Source organism: Haemaphysalis longicornis, unplaced genomic scaffold (genome assembly GCF_048455015.1).
Source record: "Haemaphysalis longicornis isolate Haplotype H1 unplaced genomic scaffold, Haemaphysalis longicornis Haplotype H1 scaffold_12, whole genome shotgun sequence".
Taxonomy (NCBI): Eukaryota; Metazoa; Arthropoda; class Arachnida; order Ixodida; family Ixodidae; genus Haemaphysalis; species Haemaphysalis longicornis.
Window position 1 is genome coordinate 98551244 of NW_027526225.1, and position 18289 is coordinate 98569532.

Below are 18289 nucleotides of genomic sequence, written 5' to 3' on the forward strand. Positions count from 1 at the left end.
TGGCGCAGCGAATGGGGCCGGCGGCGGCTAAGCGGCCGGCGTTCCCCGTGCGCCGGCGGGCGAGTTGGCGGAACGCATTCCGTCGGCTCTGTCGTCTGCTTCGGCGACGGTAGTTTTGGGCACGGACTGCTTTGGGCCTGCTTTGGCGCCGCTTCGCGTTCATTGCGCGCCTCCTTCGCACAGTTGATTAACTTGTTCGACAGCACCTTCCGGGTAACCCGGACCCGAAGGAATCGAGTGGCCGTACGGCAAAGATACGTTAAGGATTGGTTTCCATGGCGGGAAAACAAAATATAGAGACCACATACAAACATATGGCTGCTATACAAACACTACCTTTTGCGCGGTGCTTGCCGAAAATGTGGCTCCGTTTTGTAAATTTGGGAATACCAATTTGGCTCTGTTTTAACAGGTTTTACAAAAGGCGAAAGGAGTAACTGGTTCTGATCACTGGCGATTATAAAAGTTCCCTCAGCTTTCTCGCAGTTCTGCAACTTGCGTCCAAAACAGAGCGCGCCTAGAACACGGGCCGGCACTTACACGCTCATCAGAAAAGAACAGAAATGCGATAACATCACCCGCGACTGCCCGCGACGTAGCGATCTGCTCAAGATCAAGTCCCTGACAGTGCGGTCTTTTCACAAGCCTTCATTTCGCGATAACTCGCCGAAAGAAAAGGTTTAACGAGCCGGTTGTTTTGCTGGTCAGTCGCTTAGCGAAAAAAAAAAAAAAAACGCCGGGAACCCTGGTAGGCCAAAAAATTGCAGCCATACAAATCGCAGCATTTTATTTGGAGACCGCGGTGTTATCGACGAGATAACACGACCGTAGAGCGACAGTGAACATCGGGCGGTAAGTTGCGGCATGAGTTAAAATGAAGTATGCGTTTGATATTCTTGGGTTCCTTATCAAGCTGACAGTGTTTTTGTACAGTTGATACAACAGGGCAGCCGTCCAATTCAGTCATTGGCACAGAAATGTGCATCATTGCCGTTTGCCGATGGAGTCTCCGGGCGACCCTCGTAAGCGTTGTTCGTGCGCAGAAGCAGCATAAAATAATTAAGCACGCGGCCGGAGAGCGGGATAACAACAGAGGGTAACCTTTGCGCTGCATCGATTCCTCGTAAGCAGAATCACGCTAGACTATGTTGTGGCGTTCCATATTACTCTTGCTCATTCTTTGGTGCTTCTGAAGTCGTCGTCGTTCAGTTGCGTCTTACATGTGCTGGGTTAGTACAATATTTTTAGTATTTAGTATTTAGAACGTTTAGTCTGACAATATTTCATAATGACAGACTAAACGTTCCGGGAATAAGCGATCGCCATGTATGCGGCGGCGTGCGCTTATCTGTGCCGTCTATTGCAGCCGCGCACGGGTGTTTAAATTCCGCGCGTGCACGCATGCCTCCTGCGTAGTAGGACAGGCATAAGACAGACGTCGCTGCGCAAGAAAAGATGCCTCTGGGGAGAGCGAAGAAGGGAAGAGCCATGTACAGAGGCACAGCGACGAGAGGGCGAACGAAGGAGGAAGAGAGCAAAGGGAAAGCTGGGCGGCCAGCGGCGCGTGGACATTATCTGCCCGAGCAAAAGATTTTTTCTGGGCCACAGTCGGCGCTCCTCTTTATATCTTGCTCCGTGGCAGCGACCACGGAGCAGGCAGCAACCGCTGCGGCCGCCGCTGCCGCCAGGGGCGCTGCTTACAACAGGAGTTCCTCAGCAGGAATTTTCATCGCAAAAGGGACCCCCTAGTAGGACCCCCCTCCTCGGCCCCGAACGACACACCTTTCCCTTCTAGTACACTGTAGCTGGGGTCTCTCCTAAGCTTTTTTTCCCTCCATATGTCCCGGCCAGACTGCGCCACGCTCTCACTTCGAAGTCAGAGCGATCGGGAGCGCCCCAAGTCGGAGGCCGACGCTCTGAAAGAACCAACCGAAGGTAGTTCGAGCGCTCGAATTCTACCAATCGAAGGCGCGGACACTTTTCAGAGCACTCCAGAGCGCTCGTAAACGCCCATCCGAATACGCCACGTCAAGAACAAAAACCAAGCAGACGTCAAACACTCAAGGCCTGTAAATGAGGTAAACTAAGCTCTCCTCTTCAGTCTCATGGTGTAATAAAGTTTATCCCTCTAAACAGGTGCTAAACGTGGTTTTGTTGTAGAGGAACAAAAAGAAAACATCGTAAGGCTCAACCGGGTAACAACGCAATCGTAACCAATCCGCAGAAAATATAGCGCTCCGGAACCACCTCAGCTTCCACAGCCTTCGCCTCAGTGTATTATATTATTACGTGCGGTTATTTTAAGTGAAAATGAATGGGAAACTTACCTAAGCAGGTGTTAACAGGGACAAAGAAGCGCCAAGCTTGCTGCCGGATTCATTGTTGATGCGGGAATGCCAGTGGCGCCAGCGATCGGCGCGGGAGAGAGTTGTACCAGATTGAGGCCGTTGCTACAGCCGCTATTTCGACCGATGTTCCCGTATTTGACAAAGAAAAAACCAAAATAAAAACGTCAGTTTTTTTTTTTTTTGCTGCTGTTAACTATTGGGCATCTCTGATGTACAGTATGCAGGACGCATGTTTGCACCATCAAATATAGGCCTCCTGCGCTGCCCAGGGGGCGCTGCGCAAGCGGCTTCCGGGCAGTACTTCCGGGTAGTACAAAGCTGCGCGGGTTTCCTCCGTGTCCCATTGGATCCCGTGTTGACAGAAGCAAAATCAGCTCGACGCTCCCGATTATTTTGCGACGTCGTCACCAGCTCATCCCCGACGCGTCCGATGTATTTCAGCGATCAACTTGGCATTAGGGGAAAAAGCTTTGCAGCGCTAAACACGTTTACAGCGCCGACGAAAGTGCCGGGACCGTGACGGCGTCTGCTACACGCAGGTTCACCGAGCGATGGTCGTACGAAGTGAAATTTTAAGTGAAATTTCTAGTTTAAACTAATACTCTAGGTGACAAAGACTTGTCAAAAACAGCCGATCAAAAAAGAAGAGTGACGCAATCGGCTATGATCGCGCTTTAAAAAGCCAGCGAGTCCGGCGGACCGCAGGCTCGCCTGCTGCGGTGCGCCGCTCTTTTGCGTACCTGCACACTATGCGTGCACTTTCATTAAACAGTGCTCGTTTGCGTCGCCGTTACGAATACATGGTGCAGCGTTACCTTGCCGTTTTGTTGCGTGCCTCAGTGACAAAATGCCGCGACCGTCACAAGCGTGAAATCTGTTTTGCGATTCCGAAATTAGTGGCCCTAAAACAAAGTGGTCGGGCGAACTAAGAAGCCGCTCGCTTTCATTGTTTGCTCTCACTTTACTTAATTACGCTCTTGCAGCATACATTCCCAGTTCGCACTTAATAGCCTAGAATGAGGGTCAGCAACGGCCGAGTTCCATGCCGAGGGGGGGGGGGGGGTGGAGGCAGGAGGAGGAGGGGGGCTTTGAATGCAAAGAAAAAAAAACGTGCGCCGAAATCTCGTACACACGGGCCTTTTTGCTTTTCGCCTCCATCAGAAAAGCGGCCTGGAATCAAACCCGCGACCTCGTGCTCAGCAGCGCAATATACACACGTCCTATTCTGGAAGTAGGCGTGCATGTTCCAAATTGTAGTGGGGCTCTGTTGTTCCCATACCAACTCGAGCTCTGATAGCTCTCATATGAACTTTGAGGTGCTCTTCCACACTTATAAACTCAAGAAAAATTCCACATAGACCAGATTTTTCTATCTTGTGAAGCAGGCCCCAGATTAAATCGAGTACTACAAACGCAGATTTCGGTAGGCCGGCACGAAAGTGCATTTGACTCCCTCAAAACGCGAGATGATAGCTAAGGCACTGGCCAATCACACACAGTTCTTCCTACACATTATCTGCGAACACCGCTGTGAATTTACGCCTAGAACTGTCGGCGCAGGGAAGGGAGTTTGCGCTACCTTTGAAAAATACAGGGACCTTAGGGATGCTCCGGTCTTGGCTGGCAGTCCAGGCCCTCTTCACCGGTATACGCTGGGTCCCAGGGCAGGCCACCCACTGCAGGCCACCCACTGGGTCCCAGGGCAGGCCACCCAGTGAGGGGGGGGGGGGGGGAAGACAGCGCGAAGCCATCGATCACCCAAAACGAAACCCTTCCGTTTCGCTGAGCTTTACCCCAACACACATGTTTGATATACGTTAGCGAGTTTTAGCTGACCGTTTTTCATTGTCCGCTCAGCTCCGATAGCAAGCGGGAGCGCCACAGCGCATGCGTGGCCCTTTTGGCCGCGCACGTCATTTGGCTCCGGTTGCGCCGAGCGGGCCGTAGATACCGGAACGGACAGTCGAAAACGGTCAGCTAAAAGTCTCTATTATCGAAGATAACCCTTTAGGTTTACGAATACTTCCAGGCGCGGCCTACCGGTGCCGCGCTAGAAGGGGAACTACCCAACAAGACCGAGCGACCGCACCTGCTATGATATCGCCTGATGCGATGGCGACGCTGACTGGCTCCCATTGCGGCGTCATTGACCAGCCCCAAAACACAAACATTAAATATTAGGAGGAGTTGTGCTAGCATCCAGTGCCCCTCGCCTCGTTTTTCCGAAATTAACGACCGAACCACGCCAGTGAGTTCTTCTCTGGTGTACCAGGTCGATTCCATCCTGATCGCTGATGACGGTAATAACTTTATGCTACTACCAACAAAGCGGCTCTTCGTCCCCTGCCTGTTATCGAGATTCCTACGACCCTTGGAGACCTCGACTCCCCATTCACTTTGAGCGAGCTCCAAGTCGCTACGTCACAGGGAAAGCCGAAGTCAGCACCAGGTCACGACCGAATTAAATGGCAGGATGTCCGTAACCTACCACCTAATGGGCAAGAGGCACTTTTGGCTCTCGTAAACCAGTCCTGGGACACTGGAGAAGTTTCTGAGCATCTCAAAACGTCGATTATTCATCCTATACCAAAGCCGGGCAAAGACTCTCGTAAACCCGAAAACCTTATGCCTATTGCATTAACCCCTGTCCTATGCAAATTAATAGAGCCAATGATCAATAACAGGCTTCAACATTATCTCGAGACGACTGGTTGGTTTCACCCGGCCTTAACTGGCTTCCGCCCTAATTTAGGAACACACGACTATCTTTGGCTTCTCCGTCGAGTAGTGAATCGAACATCCCGCAAAAGTACTCCTGACTACATCGTCGCTCTCGATATTCACAAGGCTTTCGACAACGTCAGCCAAGAGGGCATACTCCGAGAATTGGCCGCTGCCTTCCCCAGTAAAAAGGCGCAGAAATGGGTTTGTTGCTTTCTAGAGCACCGACCCATTCGTCTCAACCCGCGGGACGCAACGCCCACAACCTACTACATTGACAGAGGCGTTCCTCAAGGCTCGATTCTTGGACCTCTACTATTCAACCCATGGCTATGAACCGCGTTGCTCGCACACTCGAAACAGACTCTGCTGCACGCTTCGCCATGTATGCAGATGATATTGTCGTGTGGACAGAAGCTGCCGACTATGACTCCAAGGAAGGCATTCAAATTGAGCTTCAAGCTGCTGTGTTCAGCTTGGAGCGCACCCTCGCTACATTCAATCTGCAATTATCTCCTAATAAGACAGAATTCCTCAGCGTGGACGGCAAGCGCGCGACGTACCCGGATCAAACCATCGAACTTCAAGTGGCCAACAAGGTTATTACCTCTAAAAATGGCATTATTAAGCTCCTGGGGTTGCAGATAAGCAGCTGTAATAGTCCTGCTGCGTGGATTCGCCATTTAAGAACAACTTGGCGCTCCACATTACACTTAATAACTCGCATCTCTGGAAAATATGGCGGATCACGTCAGAATGCATGTCTCATGCTTGCTCGTGCCGTTGCGCACGGACGACTGACGTACGGGTTCCCCGTTTATGAATTGCGTCCCCGCCATTTAAACGAGCTGAACATCCTCAACAGACATCTAATCCGTACCATCTCGGGGCTTCCACTCCATACCAAAACAGACGTACTGTCGGAAGCAGTTTCGCTTCCCCCCATCGCTAACCTGGTAGAGGAGACGACACTCCGCTTTCAGAAGCACCTTGAACACGTGCCTCAAGGACAATCTATTTTGAAGTGGGACACATTAAACAGTACTTTTAATGCTGACACTTTTCCTCCTGCTATTCCACCCTGGGAGCGACCCGCCCTGGGCCACCTCAGGCGCCGACCCATTTCTCGCCGTAACCGCGCCGTACGGGAACAATCTGTCCGCACTCTCGCCAACGACAAAGCTCCCGATGAAATAGACGTTTTTACCGACGCATCCATGAACGGAACAACAGCAGCGGTGGCCTGGACCTGCCCTGACATCCCCCAGCTTAATGGCTCTCGCTATATAACAAATACATACGGTCTCACTGATGAAGCCGAACTTTTCGGAATCCTCGGCGCCATTCAGGCCATACAAAGTGCGACCTCATTTATCACCACCAACAAGTTCCGTGTCATCACTGACTCCCATGTCGCTCTACGGGAACTGAACAGGTCCTTCTCGCCCAATTCTACGGCCACCAACATTCTTTACAAAATTCGCGACCTCACTCACGAAGGGTTCAAGATACGCCTGGTCTGGACTCCTGATCACACATATGGAACGGACGGAAACCATTCGGCGCATAATGCTGCCCGGGAGTGTTTACGCAATCCTCCCATGGTTCCCGTGTCCATCCAAGAAAGACCTGAGCCCCAACAGGCATGCGAAATGGACTGGCAGCAAAAATACCGTCGAATTAAGAACCTCAGCCGGCAACGGCTTGCCGACGCCTCACCACCTGGTTTTCTTGCTGCTCGGCAGTCCCTGCCAAGAACAGGAGAAATTTTCGCTAATAAAGTCTACGCTGACTCGGCCTACACTCCGGACGTCATCTCCAAATGGACAACGCATAGGCACCTTGCTAGTCCTCGATGCCCCTACTGTGGCAGCAACAATACACCGAACCTTTTCCACCTCATCTGGGCTTGTTCAGCTTACTCGACTGACCGCGACCAGTTCCTTACAACGCACGTACGCCCGACGACTTCTGAAGAACATGTCCAACACGTCAGAAACAACCCCCAAATTTTACAGAAAATTACAGAATTCGGTCTCAAAACAGGTCTCTATAAAGTAGTATGATGGCGGATCGTTCACCCTCTCTCTAGCTGTACCCCCAAACACACCCCTTGTGGCTCCTGAACGGCTCCTTTTGGATACCCCAATCATGGTCGTATTAGAGTGCCCTCGTCACAACTTCACCTGTGCATATCGTGCTAAGTGAACGCTCACAGTGCAGTGCTTATATGAACAATCTTCCCCTCCCCTTTTCCCCGTGTCCCACACCAGGGCCTATTGGCCTCCTCCTGTAATAAAGTCATCCATTCCATTCCATTTCACCCACAACTGGGTGAAACGAGGAAGGGGAATCGGGAGCCTTCCAGAATTCCTCCCGCTCAGACAGTCTCCCAACTTACACACCTAATTCAACGAATATGCTCTCGCCGACACGGACTCAAGGAAACAGATAACTGCCGCATCATTCAAGCAATGCTGATCAGCCGCATCACCTACGGGGCACCCTATCTTACCTTAAAACCACAAGAACATGCCAAGATTGATGTCCTAATACGCAAATCTTATAAGACAGCCCTCAGCCTGCCTACCTTCACTTCTACCGACCGCTTATTGAAACTGGGTGTACATAACACCCTCTCGGAAATTATTGAGGCCCATCTCCAAAACCAACTACAGCGCCTACAACTCACACCCGCCGGTCGTCATCTGCTCAAAACGCTAGGCCGGAAGGTGGTACAAACTCCGGACTCGCCACAACGCATACCTCCATCAATGCGACGCAACATCCATGTCCTCCCCATTCCGCGTCATATGCACCCTACATACAACGCCGACCGTCGTCAGCATCGTACACGCCTCCTCATCAGAAAATGCGGCAGCGACCCGACCACCCTCTATACGGACGCCTCTCCCTATCCTCAACGACCAGCTCACGTCGCCACTGTTGCCCGCTTCGACAATGCCTTCCTCACCTCGGCAACTGTCTGCACAGCGTCTACTACCACGGCCGAAGAAGCAGCCATTGCCCTCGCAATGACCCAAGCCATGAGTCCCAGCATAACAATACTGTCTGATTCACCACGCCACCGCCCGAGCTCTCCTTCACCGGGCATTCCCAGAAGAGGGCAACAGCGCAGCCAGTATTACAAACTCCCTTGCGCCCCTCTCCCAAACATACACCGACATCCTCTACCACTACAGAGCAACCCGACGCACCTATCCCCCTCCCCACCCTTCCCTTTCTACCGCTGACGCCTGCATTTGGCGCCGACTTCAAACCAACACTTATTACAATCACCTCCATTTCCATCACATATCCCCTACTAACTACCCACTCAACTGCCCCCAATGCGATGAGCCTAACACCACATCTCATCTCGTCTGGATGCGCCCCACCAACCCTCCACCACCCAGATCCCCTACCCTTGAGCAGTGGGAGTGCGCGTTGCAGAGCTGCCAGCTCGAAGACCAGGAGGCCCTGATCTCTCGGGCGAAGATGGCAGCCGCGGCACGCGGCCTACCGGAATAGGATGGCCGCCCACAGCTCCTAACTCTTTTTCTCCCCTACCCCGTCCCTGCTTTTCAATAAACGTTTTTTTTTCTCTCTCTATCTCTCTCACATCGCGGCCTTAACCTCTATTTCGGGTTCGGGGCTAAGCAAACAGGTCTCCCACTGCTCCGCATTGGTAATTCGTAAGCATACTCGCAGAGTTCGTGGTTTAGCATCACAAGCCCAAATCATGTGAGTGAGTGTGGCTCGTTGGGTGCAACACTTGCATTGATCATTGCAAAGGTCTGGATAAATGTTGCTCAATACTGCAGTATCGAGGAATGATTAGCCTGCAGCTGACGCCAGGCTACAGATTGACGTCTGTTGAGCCTGGGATGCGCTGCGGGATATTTCTGGCGCCCCATGCGATAGTTCTGAGCAATGTCCCGGTGGGTCGCTATAGCCTGTCCCTAGCCCCCTCGTCCGAGCCAGCAGCGTCAGGGCTATCCCGGGAGCTGAAACCTCGGGCAGCCTCGTGTGCTCGCTCGTTGACTGGGAGAGAGGTTATTTGCACGTTGCGCATACGAGCGGGTTGGACGGAGCGCAAGATGCGTAGGGCTGTATTAGAGATCCTGCCAATTTCGTAATTCCGGAGAGATGATTTACAGTAGCTCACGGTGGTTTTAGCCGTCGTGGAGGCGACGGCAAGCGCAATAGCGGCCTCTTCTCCTCCCTCAGTGTGATTAGATTAAATAGAGGGGAATGCTGGAGAGTTGCCTTTAGCCTTTATTGCCACTGCAGCAGCCGGGAAGGTCGGCTGCCGAAGGAAGAGAGAAGCAGACGTGGTGCTGGTTTGGAGTTTCAAGACACACTGTTTATTTTCCAAAGATGCGAGTGCCGAGAGTTCCCCCCGACGAGGGAGAGAAGGGGGAACCCCCCCCCCCCCCGCGTTCTTCTAAAAGAGAGAGGGAAAAGGGGCCCCCGAGCGAGCAGACGTAGCATGCCGCCAGGGGTAATCCCAGGAGTCGACCGGACAAGTTGTTCCCCGAAGCGCGCTGTCGACGGCCGGCTGCAGACGGGAGAAAGGAATGCGGCGGTGCCAAGCAGCTCCGCTACAGCACGATGGCCGTGGCGCACATCAGAGGGTCATCTCTGAAACGCTGGTGCAGAGCAGACGCTCCGGCAAGACGGCGATCCTGGTGGTGTACAGGGTGCAAGTTTCTGGGCAACACAGAGGTGTATAAGATTGTTCAAGATCGCGTTTTGCTTCGCATACAGGGCAAATCCCCTGCCAATATGCGCATACCTGCTGTAGGGGCTGCTCGCCACTCTGACATGTGTTAACGAGAGCGCGAGATCGCGTGACGTAGAGCGCATACTCCGAGGCTGTTTGGAATAAAGTGCTATTTCTGCTACTCAAGGAGTCGGCCGTTGCTCACGTGGGCTCCGTACACCTGCGAATTGCACCCAGCTGCATGCTTGACCACCAAACGAAGCTTTGCTTTCGTCACATATGAGGCCTCCGCCTAGTGCACGCAATTCGCTGAAGCCCAGAGGTGCATTATTTGTCAATTTTGCGCATGCGCAGTCACAAGAACGAGATATGTAAATGGTGGCCAAGGCCACGATTGGCCCCGGGCCTTATCGCCATCACCACTACCACCCCCGCTATAGTCAACATCGTAATCGTCAACCTCACCATAACCACCACCGTCGTCGTCGTGCACATATCTCATTCTCCCACAAACGGTCTATCGAAAAATTAAAAGCGTCGAAAACCCACTTTGGAGCTTCCGCTCAGAGTTGAAAATTTGCCGGATCTCAGCCGCGCCTTTCTGGGAAGCACCTTAGTGGTGACGTCCAAGGAATTTCTAGCTCTCGTAGTCATTGACACGTCGTCTTTGTTCGTCCTGTACGGCGAGGCAAGGAGATGCACGGGAAATTTTTAATGTGTAAGCGTTTGCAGCCCAGCGATAACACATATAAGCAAACGCGTAGCGGCTTGCATCTGCGTAAAAATCTATAATTGGCAGGTTTACACATTTAATCACTATTGTAGCCTTAATATAGATCATTTGTTGGCGGGAATTCTATAAAACAAATTAAAAATACGAACTTAAAAAGACAACAACGAAATTAAAAAGACGAAATTAAAAAGACAACAACAATTAAGAAATGCCAAAAAAGCGTTTACCGTGTTACCCCTTGCTTTGCAGGGGAGCACGATAATGTAGAGGTGGTGAAGACTTTTAATCGTTATAAAAAGTAAACATAGCTGTTTGGAAAAAAATAAAAGCAATAATAAATAAAACCAAACAAAATGTGGCCTGGCCTATAGTATACTTTCGGCCACAATGCACCAATAAATGTCAATGTAATGGATTGCTTACAAAAACAGCAACAAAGTATTCCAACTTGACTACTTCTACCAAATACTTGCTATAAAAACTCTGAATGACGAGACATCGTCAAAATGCTTGCGCATGGGCAGACAATTCCCGGAGTTTCAGAGAAATTAACTGCTCAAATGTTCCTTATCAATGATCTTAATGTAGTGTTTTCTGCGCCAGTGAAACTTAAAGGGATGTGCCAAAAAGTAAACGCTGTGTCGGAAGCCACCAAAAAAAGTCTGAAAAAAGTTATTTCGCCACTTCTGCGCAGCCAGAAGTGGCGAAGACCGGAGATGCCGAGCGGAACGCGTTCCGCTCCCCCCTAGCAGACGACGCTCGCTTTCCTAGCGCAACTCGCAACCGCAGCGCCGCGGTGGCGAGAGTCGCGGCCGGCCGCGGCGGGGAGATACGGAACTGAAACTAAAGCGTGGCAAACTGTTCGCATGGCGACGCAGTGAAACATCCCCCTCGCGAGGGGCACGATCAAATGCAGAGCATTTCCGGGGGCGCACGACGTTAAGTAGTTTGCGTTACGTTAATGTTGTTGCACTCGTGGCAACTGCTGACGAAAGAGCGCTCGTCAGCAGTAAAATTGGCAGCCTCGGCGCACGTTGAGTCCGAGAGAGGGGAGAGAGTGTCCTTGAAACGTGCCTGGGCGCGCTATCGAATGTTGATCGCGCCGATAGCGAAACGTCTGAGCCGGGCATGTCGAGGCGAGCGATGTGGACAACTACGGATGCCAAGAACGGGTGACATCGTGAGTTAAAGAAATGCTCTGCATTTAAAACCCTGCATGAAATTAAGTTCGTTGAATGTGAAGTAGTTGTAGTGTGCTACATTCCTCTGGACTGCGACAAAGCATACGGGGGCCAGACAGGGAGATGTCTGAATGAGAGGCTTAGGGAGCACCGGCACGCATGTCAGCCTCAGGCAATTTGCGCGGTCAACTGCAAAAGAAATGCGAGTGCAACCCACCGTTTCATGAAACTTCAGTTCTAGAAAAATCACACAAGACCACACGTGAAGAATGGGAAGCATTTCACATATCAACACAGCAGACCGAATGTGTAAGATCATGCTCAATCGTGCTGCCCGCGCCTGAAATAGAATTCATAAAGAGCAGTTCATAGCAAGAGGGCTTGATAAACAAACGCGTCCAGCGCATATTACGCTCTTGATCAGTCATATAAGCAAAGATAAAGAGTCATTGCACAGATTACCATGTTTGCGCCCGTCTTTATCAAAAATGTGCTTTCATTTCCCCCTCTCCACCTTTCCAGTTGTACTTTGTAACCCTTTCTAAATGTTTTCATGCCCAAGCAGAAATGTTTTTCACTTTTAATGAATCAGTGGTTAGCTTGTGCTCCTGCTGCCTACATCGTTCGTTAGTTTTCCTTAAAGGTGTTGTGCCACCAAATTTTAAGTCTGTAAAAAGCCTGCTGTAGGCTTCCTCTGCATGCAACGACCCTCAACACGAAGTGCTGGGTACAGCAAGCACTTAATATATATTTTAATTCGCTTCTAAAAATTACCTAAATGCTCTTCTGGAAATCGGGACCCATCGCTAGCGCCACTAACCATGACGTCAGTGAATTGCCAGCGCAGCAAAGTTTGTGACGTCATACAACGCTAGCGACTCGAGCGACGTGAACGTGAACTCCAGTTACCACAGTTTGTTTGGTCGCTTGGTCGTATCGACACACTATACCAATACGACGGCGACGACGACGCGACGCCGACGAGTCGTTAAAACATCGGCCAACTGCCGAATTGCCAGACCGCGTTGTCACACCACGCCGACGGCGACACAAACACGTCGGCCGATGGAAAGTCGCCGTAGTGTGACTGACTCGCCGACCGAAGACGCCAACAAAACCGGTCGCCTGACTGGTCGCACGACGCGTCGTCAATAGACCGAGAAGCGAAAACTGCGCCCCGACAACATTCGTGCCGCAATGAACGCGGCTCTATTTTGTTAGTTTCTGGAGGGTAATAAACTCAGTAAGTTCCATGAAGCCCATACAACTCAACACTAGCGCTAATGCGATCCGTATTTTGGCGTTCGACGCTTCGGCCGTGCTCTTCGGCGACGCCGCTTCCCCGGAATGCGTGTGCGATCGGCTCGCCTGTAGAAAATATAAGGTCAGTTTCGTGCAGAAGAACAGTTACGTAGGGTAATTTGGGTAATAAGAGATCAGTATCGGCAAAGGTTTTTAACGTAAAACGTAAAACCAAAGTACGGCAAGCACTATCCCTTCAGTGCAAAATCGCAGTCGCAGCCGGGCACACTTATTTTTGCGAGCGCTTTCGCAGAAGAGCAGAGTTGATGGCGATAAGCTGTCGCGGGGGCTTCGCGGAACCTTGCTGCGCAAGCGCTATTTAAAAAATGTGAGTTTACAAGCCAGGAATTCTGTAAACTAGCTAGTAAACACCGACGTACGACTCCAAGGATGGGCCTCCATCTAGTACACCGGCTATATCGCGGAGTGGAATCGTTTGTTCGCTAGCTCAGTGGTCTCGCGCGTTCCGCCCGTACGGTCAACGATGCCGGTTCGATTCGCGGCGGGGGCAGCTTTTTTTTTTTTTTTTCTTGAGCGTTTTTTTCGCATTTTTATGGTTTGCAAATCCATGGTTTTCATTTGTCTGCATCCGAGGATGCAGACAAAGAATCCGCGTCGGAGCTGCCGCGGCTTGACGTGACGAGTCGGCGTGTTTACTTCCGTGGTGAAGCACGTATGTGGGGGAGCAGACGCCCACAGTAAAGTCGCTACGTACCGCAGCGCCGCCGTGGCAGAGCCTCCTCGCAACACTGTGACGTCACTGCTTGAATCGGCGCCCAGAAACCGAAACCGAATCCTGTTCACGTGAATCATGCGATAATAAATTTTTCACTCAGAATATGTGCGTGTGAGAGCATGTATCATGCTTTCTAACGAATTATAAAACGTTTGCAACAAAGAATGCACAAGCAACAAATTTGGTGGCACAACACCTTTAAAAAAAGGGTATCCTTAGTAACCGCAAGCGCAGCTTACGAACATACAATCAATGCAAGTTCTCTCGGCTGTGGTGGGTACTCTCATCGCATCTGGAAACGCATCCTGGGGCCAAATTCTCAGTTCCGTCCTGATATGTCGCCAGAAGACGACAACGATGATGTGCGCGCGAGAGAGGCACTGGGTTCTGTGGCACGAGCGTGCCTCACGTGTCGAACGCTGGCCAGTGCTGTCTCCAACGCCCGAACTACTGCCAATGTTCCTACCTCTTGGGATGTAATAAATCGTCGGCAGCCATCCACGGCTGTGCGGACGCAACAATTTGGCGACGAGGAAGACTGCGGACTCACCGGCAGGTCACCGACGTCAAGAAACGGAACGACATGGCGACGTGCGACTTCGGTCGGCTACCCGAATTCAGCGGCAGCTCCGGCTCCTGGAGATCCTGGTATGGAAGGCTTCAATTCTTCTTCGAAGCTAACGACATCAAGGACGCTTCCAAGAAACGCGCTCACCTGCTAACGCTGTGCGGGGAACAGACTTACGACATCGTCTGCGCCCTCGTTCAACCCAAGCAGCCCAGCGAAGTGGACTATGATGACATCGTTGAGGTGCTCAAGGCTCACTTTGATCCGCAACCTTCTGAAGTCTTCTGCAGGGCACGCTTCCAACGACGGGACCAAAGGCACGACGAAACGGTCAGTGACTACGTGGCAGCGCTCAAAAAACTAGCAGCGGATTGTAATTTTGGCACCAGCACAGATATGGCTGCGAATCCGTCTATGCTACCACTGGACGTAATGTTGCGAGATCGTTTTGTCTGTGGTCTTCGGAATGAGCAGGTCCAGCAACGGCTATTTGCAGAAAAGGACTTGACGTTCAAGAAAGCTTTTGACTTCGCATTGAGAGCTGAAAACGCCGTTGAAGACCAGAAAAACATCAAGGCGGAATGGAGAGAGATCCACAAAGCCAGTACAAGTACCTGCCATACGGGAAGGACAGGCCGCTCCAGCAGCTACGCCGAGAAGAAGAACCAACGTTGTTGGTGTTGTGACGCACAACATAGTCCGGACACTTGCAAGTTCCAGACAGCTTCCTGCAACTACTGCAAGAAACGCGGACACATCGAAAAAGCATGTATCAAAAAGCGGAAAGAGGCAAGAACTAAGGGGAACAACAGCATCGAATATCCATGTGAAGGAATTTCGACAACAGCATCAGCCCAGGACACGACTTCTCAAGAGTCGCCAAGCAAGGCGCTTTATGAGCTCAACACCTTAATGGACATATCCAGCACCCAGAAGGTCATGATGCAGCTACGTGTACATGGCAAATCATTGACCTTCGAAGTCGACTCAGGTGCAGCCTGCACTCTTATCAGTGAGACAACGTTCAGATCCACGTGGACGAATGACCCACCTCGGCTCCAGACGAACAACATTCTCCTACGCACATGGTCAGGCCAGTCTCTTCCAGTGCTCGGCTGTGCAACGGTAGAAGTAACGCACAAGGGCAAGACTTTTACATTACCGCTTGTGGTAATCAAGGGATCAGGATGTAACCTCCTCGGACGAAACTGGTTTCCTCATTTGGGAATAGAGATAACTAGGATCGACAAGATGACTGAAGAAACGGTGCGACAGTGCTCTGAATGCCAATCAACGCAGAAGAGCCCACAAAAAGCTCCGATTCCCACATGGGACCATCCCCAGACACCATGGCACACCCTGCATGTTGACTTCGCGGGACCACTACTCGGGCGCACCTACTTGGTTGTTGTGGACGCTTACACCAAGTGGGTAGAAGTTCGTCACGTCACACAGACAACATCCGCGGTTGTCATTGACGTACTCCGGAGCCTCTTCGCTACGTTCGGCATTCCACGAAAAGTCGTCTCGGACAACGGAAGGGCCTTTATTTCAACCGAGATAAAGCAGTTCTACGCATCAAATGGCATACAAGCTATGACGTCACCAGCGTATCACCCTGCAACAAACGGGCAAGCAGAACGATACGTGGCAGAACTGAAGAGAGCCCTCTTAATGGATAAACACTACTCCATACAGTGCAGACTTGCAAGGTTTCTGTATCGGCAGCACACGACGATGCACACAGCCACAGGAATGACACCGGCGAGAGCGATGTTTGGCCGCGAACTTTTATGTCCCCTCGATCTGCTCAAGCCAGAGAAGGAAACGCAGACCTCTGATCACCAGCCGACGCTGAAACAATCACGTCGTTTCGAAGAAGGGGAAAGGGTGCTCATACGACAGTTCTTAAGAAAGCCAGATTGGATTGAAGGCGAAATTCTGCGCCGCGTCGGACCACGATCCTGGGTGGTAAAAAGCGCCCTTGGAAAGGTTCGCCGTCATCTGAACCACATCAGGAAAGCGAGCCAGAGCAGGACGCCCACGGACTGGAGCACAGCAGACGATTTCGCTGACACAGCACAAGAGATGCCGTCGAGTTCTGCTGTTCCACGGTTACCGGACTCGCTGGATACTCCAGATGTTTCCTCCCAACCATCGACCTCAACGTCTCAAGCAGGGACCACCCGGCAACTGCGACCAGCCGAGGCTAGGCGGCCTCCAGACCGCTATGGAGACTTTGTTTACTGTTGTCTCTAAGGGGGGAAGAATTCATATGTCGCCAGAAGACGACAACGATGATGTGCGCGCGAGAGAGGAACTGGGTTCTGTGGCACGAGCGCGCCTCACGTGTCGAACGCTGGCCAGTGCTGTCTCCAACGCCCGAACTACTGCCAATGTTCCTACCTCTTGGGTTGTAATAAATCGTCGGCAGCCAGACCAACATGGAGGCAATCGCCGTCGATGGTGAGCCAATCAACGCGGAAGAACTCCTTCACGAGGATTGGAAAACTGTGCGCAACAGACAACGAAGTCTTCACCAACCTGCAAAGAATTCAACCGTAGAAAATCGCCGCTTGCAGAAGCCGCCACGCCGTGGCCCTCCGGCCGCGCCGCTGCCGCCCGACGACATCAAGATAGTGCTCCGACCACGGGGAGGACTGGATCTTCGCAAAGTTACGCCGGCAGCACTAGCGGACACGGTGCTTCAAGCAGCCCAAATAGCCCAAAACCCTCAAGATCAGCTACGTATCCGACCTACACCGAACTATGTAATCGTCAGCACTCCCTCAGAAGAACGAGCTCAACGCTACGCCGACATCAAAGCCATTCAGGTAGGCGGCAACACCTTCATGATTGCTGCGCATGTGGCGGCTCCTTCGAACACCACGGCAGGGATAATTTTCAATATCCCCGAAACGGATACCCATGAAGAAATCCAAAGCAGCATTTTCAACTACAACCCAGAACTCCCCATTTTGGCCGTGAAGAGACTCGAAACATCGAATATGGCACAAATCCTATTTAATGGAAACCGAGTCCCTTATTGGGTGCGGTACAGATCGACGACCTACCGCTGTAAGCCATATCGACGTAAAACTGAAGCATGCCTCGCCTGCTGGCAAGTCGGTCACAGACAGGATGTTTGTCCTAACCAGAAACCCTCAAGCCGCTGCAGTATCTGCGGAACACCAAATCCCACCGAAGACCACACGTGCACACCAAACTGCATTGTGTGCGAAGGAAACCACCCGACAGGGACGACGGACTGCCCGCAACGTTTTCAACCACGCCGACGCATAACATATGCTCAAGTGCTCAAGGACTCGCCCTCAAACCCCTCATCGAACAGTGTCAGCCAACCCTCCAATGACAGCGGGACCAAAAAGACAATGAATAACCAAGCAAGCAACACCCAACGAACAGCAAGCAGACCTAATGGCTAACCGAAGGTGAGCCACACAGTTGCTTCTTTCCACTGCTCAGCCCTCAAAGTTACATCCCCACCACCCTCGCAACCCCCACCACCACCACCAGCCGCGATACCCCCTGAGTTCCTCCAAGAACTTAAGGCCATGCGCCAGGAAATACAGGCACTCCGTGCAGAAAATCAAGCCCTAAGAAATGAAATAACAACTCTTAAAGCTACAAACGATCAACCAGACGCACAAAGGGACACAGATCTCCCTCCCGCGCAAAAACGCAAAGCGGCGGATCCACTCCCTAACGAACCCGAACCGTCACTTGACCATCGAATTACCGTTGTTGAGAAGAGCTTAAGCAACCTCCGCAAAACACTGCACGAGCAGAAGGTAGAATTTAAATCAACCTGCAGCAACTTTAGTGCCAGCCTTGACGCACTCCGAAACGAACTACACGAAGGCATTAAACGAGTACTCGAAACCGTCCAACCAGTAACGGGCCAAGATCACATGTCATTCCCTGCTCTTAATGGCCAACCCTAAAAAGAGTAT

The 18289-nt window shown here is 51.6% G+C and overlaps 1 protein-coding gene and 1 long non-coding RNA gene across 2 annotated transcripts in view; both read right to left on the reverse strand.

Moving 5' to 3' along the window:
- LOC144163052 (uncharacterized) overlaps positions 1 to 2494 on the reverse strand; it is an 84661-nt gene extending 82167 nt beyond the window's left edge. Inside the window, exon 1 of the mRNA XM_077693845.1 lies at positions 2328 to 2494. The gene's annotated coding sequence lies outside the window, so the exon portion shown is untranslated. The remainder of the gene's footprint in view (positions 1 to 2327) is intronic.
- Positions 1 to 18289, reverse strand: part of LOC144163053 (uncharacterized) — a 487499-nt gene that overhangs the window by 437418 nt on the left and 31792 nt on the right. The window lies entirely within an intron of this gene.